Source organism: Phoca vitulina, unplaced genomic scaffold (assembly GCF_004348235.1).
Source record: "Phoca vitulina isolate PV1807 unplaced genomic scaffold, GSC_HSeal_1.0 scaffold5, whole genome shotgun sequence".
Classification (NCBI taxonomy): Eukaryota; Metazoa; Chordata; class Mammalia; order Carnivora; family Phocidae; genus Phoca; species Phoca vitulina.
In genome coordinates, this window is record NW_022589708.1 from 37,153,169 (window position 1) to 37,158,354 (window position 5,186).

The 5,186-nt window shown below is 48.6% G+C and overlaps 1 pseudogene; it reads left to right on the forward strand.

The window, feature by feature from the left end:
• The first annotated feature begins 1,038 nt into the window (after positions 1 to 1,038).
• On the forward strand, positions 1,039 to 3,093 carry LOC116631401 (annotated as a pseudogene).
• Positions 3,094 to 5,186: the final 2,093 nt, after the last annotated feature.

Here is a 5,186-nt window from a genome sequence, read left to right on the forward strand (position 1 = left end):
ATTCTCCTATTCAATCTTTTCTCTCCTCAGAGGCACTCATCTGTCTCTGTTCTCTATTCGCAAAATTCTTAAGGAACTTAGGTTTCCAGAGAACAAATAAGAGATCCTGTTTTCTGTAAGGGTCTTTTTGTTTTCTTCTCTACAATTCACACCTTAACATCATTCACAAGAAGCACATCTGAGTGAGAGAGGGGCACAAACGTCTGGCTGGTCTGTTTCAAAATAGAGAAAAAAATCATAGAAACAAAACAGTTAATATCTAACATAACATAGTTATCAAATATTAATAATAGCTTAATATGTAGTTAATATTTAATAATACTTTAAGCAATAAGGAATGTCTTTATAATAGAGAGTAACATGATGTTATGGGAAGAGCTGTGTATTATATGGAATGGTCACAGAAATAATCTTTGTAGAGATGACATTTATAGAAAAAGATGAAGTATTTTTTTAATTTTATTTTTTAATTTTTTAATGCTATGTGAAAGGCTGAAGGGAGAACAACTCAAAGCCTTGGAACCTCCATGGTGGAATTCTCTAAGCTGAGAAAGAATTGAAAATGACCAGTGTGATGAGTGTATATTGAACAAAAGGAAAGAATGGTTGAAAAGGCCACTGTGAAGATAAATAGGGCTCAGGCCATATAAGATCCTGTAGAATATGTAGAAATAATTTTGATTCTAAGTGCTGAGAGAAGATAATGATATATTATAGTAGACAAGTCATATTATTTTATTTTAATTTTAAAAAAGATCACTTTGGCAGCCACAGAGATGTTTGAAATAGAATAAGAGAGAAAGCTGGAAGATGTGTTAGGAAGTTCCTGCAAGTGTCCAGGCCAGAGATGAATGTGCTGGGGAGAAAAGATAGGAGATCATATTTGCAGTGCACCTTTTGGTTACAAATACAGTTACCACTTAAGAAACAATCAATATGGGGCACCCCCTCCTGGTCGGGATGGGCTTTTATGTGAGGCGCACCCAAGGAGCGGATGAACTGTGCTGATAAGGGGGCCACTTCACAGGAGCTGCTAAAATGGGCATGAGGATCAAACTGCAAAGCAACAACCACCCCAACAACCTGCTGAAGGAACTCAGTAAGTGCCAGCTCTGGGAAACCATGTGTGATGTCGCCATTGTGTCGGGGAGCGTCTCCTTCCTGGCCCACAAAGCTGTGAGGGCTTGTATGGCTAGATACTTCCAGAAACTTTTCCTGAATATTGGGCTTGATGCTACCAGGACCAATGTGGTGGACTTTATCACCCCTGCCAACGCTGAGAAGACTCTGAGCTTTGGCTACACATCAGAGGCCTTGACAGACCCGATCAATGTTGGGGTCATCTAAGAGGTAATTGAGTGTCTGGGTGTGGAGGATCTCTTCGAGGCCTGGCCCTCCACCTTCCCTGGCCTGGAGAGCACTGCTGTGGCCACGCTCTGGACCAGCACCAGTGCTACCCAGAGTTGTAACTCAGCAGAACCCACTCGTCCCCTTGAAGAACGCTGGGATGATGGGGAGCCCATTGGTCCTGATAGGAACTATGTGTTACCTAGTGATGCTGGAGGAAGCTATAAGGAGGAAGAGAGAAATGTTACCAATGACACTAACCATAGCTTGTGTCTGCTGCAACAGCCCCTGCCACCGAAGACAGAAGACCATGATGCCCCTCCTCCTTCCATGCCTGTTAGTAGGATGATGACCCAGCTCCCGCCCGCCATACAAAGTTTAGAGCAGTGGAGACTTCAGTAAAAATAGTTCCTTTCCTCCTGACAGTGCAAATAGACATCAGCAGGGGAACCAATTCCTGTGGGAGCAATAGCAACCACTCCAAAGATCCTGGCTTTGAGAAGATGGATGAGCTCCAGCTGGACAACCCGGGGGATGATGACTTGCAGTTTGAAGACCCCACTCAGGAGACAGGCATAGCTGAGGAGGTGAATGAGTTGAGAGATACCAGTGAAGACGAGCTGACTTTTGTAGAGAATGATAACTGCGAGAATAAGGCCATGCCCTGCCAGGTGTGCAAGAAAGTTCTAGAACACAGCATTCACTGGATCTGACAGCATGCTCAGGACCCCATGGACCCGCTGACAGGCAACCGCAAGTTCTGTGAGACCCACTGCTAGCAGCGAAACTCCCAGATGACCCATGTTCTATTCCACATTGGTATTTTCTTCTCCTCTTGTGACACATGTGAAACTAAGTTCATCATCAAGTGGCAGCTGACCCTCCACCCACGGGATGGAACATTTGAGAACAACATCACTGCCCACCCCAGTGATCCCGTGACTGGGAATTCTGGGTTTGTTTTCAGGTGCAGCCTCCACAGAGTTGAAATGCGCTGTCTGTGGGAAGGCACAGGCCGAACATCTCCACATGGTCCAGAGCCACGTCCTTGACCATCTAAACTTGGACGGTGCCAGGCCTGCGGTATCTGTGACCAGCACCACTTCACCTCTGCAGCCCCGGATGGCACATGCTCTTCACCTCGGCACTTCAGTCCTCTCCTGCTCCGTCTGTGTGAACGGCTTTGTGGCCTGGCACCCCCCAGAGAAGCAAATGGCCGTGCACCACAGCCTGGAAGAATGGAAGTCCCCTGCCACTTGTGCGGCCGGAGCTTCAAGTCAGAGGCTGCCGGTCGCTACCGTGTCAGCAGCACAAATACAACGGTGGCCTGGCGGCAAGGCCCGGTTTGGGGCTATCGCACGGAGCAGTCCAGAAGTGGAAGCTTCCAGCCAAGGAGCTCCTGAGTGAGGACCTGGCTCACAGGGCCGGCCCGGGAACAGCAAGTACAGCTCTAAGGTCTGCGGCAAAAGGTTTGGCCACACAAGCGAGTTCAGCTACCTCTGGTGGATCCCCAGGCGGGAAGCTGTAGGTGTAAGGGGTGCCACAAGTTCTTCCAAGGCCATGCAGCCATCCAGTGCTGCCTGGAGACGCACTTGGGGGCCCTGAGGTACCGCTGCACAGGCTGCGGCCCCCACAGCCCCACGAGCAGGCGCGTGCGCGTGCACGGACCTGCTCGACTTCACCGTTAAGCAGACCTTCTTGTACCGTGACCATTGCAAAGAGGCAGCAAAGAGCCTGGACGGCTGACTGGATCCCAGCAGAGCCAGGGGAGCTCCCAGGCGGCAGCCAGGGTGTTGATTTTCTGATGGCTGTCGTTCCCTCTTTAGCCGAAGTTTCAAATTTTGCCTTGCTAGGAATCCCGTTCTGTCTTGTGTTTAGGGAAGAAAAAAGAAGAAAGCACATGAGCTGTTACTGTTCTTGAGAAGCCGCAGTCCTATCATGTTTACCTCCTTACCTGTTCTTGCCCACCAAGGACTGTGTTTTTTATTCTTTAGAGGCTGGTTTAGGGATCTTGTCAGGCAATTGGTGTCGACTAGATCGCCTTCCCCAACCTCTCCCGTTTTAGGTTACTGATAGGTTTTAGGCTGCTAAGAACCCAACCAACAGCCTCACTGAATAGAGGAGGTGGCGAGAGGTTATCACTGTGGGTATTATTGCCAGATTTCCACCTGGGACAGCAGCTATGAGGGAGATTTTGGGAATTTGGTCGCTCAGAAAAGACGAGTCAGCAGGACAGCTGGAGGGCTGGAGGGGCCTGCTTGTTCCAAGACTCTAATCTGCTGATTGGACAGGAAAATCTTTTGGCAGCTAGATCCAAACTGGGGTCAGCAAGCTTTGGGATGAATCCTTGTCAGCCAGAAGAGTCATTGTGTGGTGCCAGCCGAAGTGGCAGCCTGGATGGGCAGAAAGGGAGGTTTCTCTTCTCTCCTCAATTCCAAAGAAACATGATTTTATGGAGTGACAGCCCAGCATGTCAGGCCTTCCCTGGGGGGTAAAGAGGATGGGGAGCCACTGTGATATAGTCACTTGACATCTGGCTACCTCCATTGACCTTAATGGTCCTGGTGGAGAGGTGGGGATGTCTCTGAAAGCCCAGCCTTGCCTTAATTTACATCCAGTCTCCCCCCTAGAAGTGTGTTTGGCCTGTACTACGGATGAGAAGACCCTGAGGTGGGAGAGTAGTGGACTGTGAGCCCTTCAGGATTAAAGAGGCCCAAGGAACTGGTGGTGTGTAGAGGTTATGTGCATTCTGTTTGTCCCAGTCAGGTAGCCGGTGGTTTATTTTGTGCTAACGGCCAGGAGCTTTGGCAGTTCACCTTTGACCTGCGGGAATTTATCCTGATCTGTCATTATGTCCCCACCAGGGAGCGCTAATGGACAGCAGCTGGCTCAGGCCCTACCTAGGTGACTGGGCAAAGCGACTACGCAGTCTTTGGGGCTGGTTGTCTCTGTTCTTCATTGACTTTTGAGGGGGTCTTGCCCAAAGAAGACTTGAGGGTGAGGGCCTTCGGATCCCACATATTCACAAGGTGGCACCTCAGTAACACCCTACCTCACTCTGCTTGGCTGAGCTCTGGGAGTCCCTGCCTTGGGTTCAACACTGCCCTTGGTAGGACTCGGCAGGATCCCGGGGCTGTTTCACAAGCAAGTGGTTTTAATGAACTCACAAAGCCTTTTTGTGCATTAATATTTATTTTTGCTTTTTTTTTTTTTAAAGATTCTATTTGTTTATTTGAGAGAATGAGAGAGAGAGAGCATGAGAGGAGAGAGGGTCAGAGGGAGATGCCGGACTCGATCCTGGGACTCCAGGATCATGACCTGAGCCGAAGGCAGTCGCTTAAGCAGGCGCCCCGATTTTTGATTTTGTATACATATCGCCCAGCATCTCTTTTGGATAAGTGACTTCAGGAAAATGAGTTTCTCCCCAGCAAGTAGCCATATTCTGGGGGATAATTCTGACCAGAGATTTGGGAAGCAGGGGCTAGAACTAGGGGGGAAGTATCAAGTCTTTAAACAAGAATATTCTTTACTTTCTCTCCAGATAGTCTCTTGCAGGATAAACCCAGAGCACCTGTTAGGTAATGCATATGAGTTCTAGAAAGTTGGGGCTTGTTGAATTCCTGATCTTTTATCACCCAGAGTAGACTGGGGACTGGGTTGAGGGAATCAAGTCACGTGAAGGACCTTTTTGCACATTTTATCATCCTTCCTAAATTTGGAAAGCTATACTAAGACATACAGGTGAACCAAATCTCTGTCCTTGTTGGACCTGCTGCCTCTCCCCTGGCCTGACATTGATAAAACCTCCAAAGTTGAGGTGCATGGGTCTCTGGTGGGGT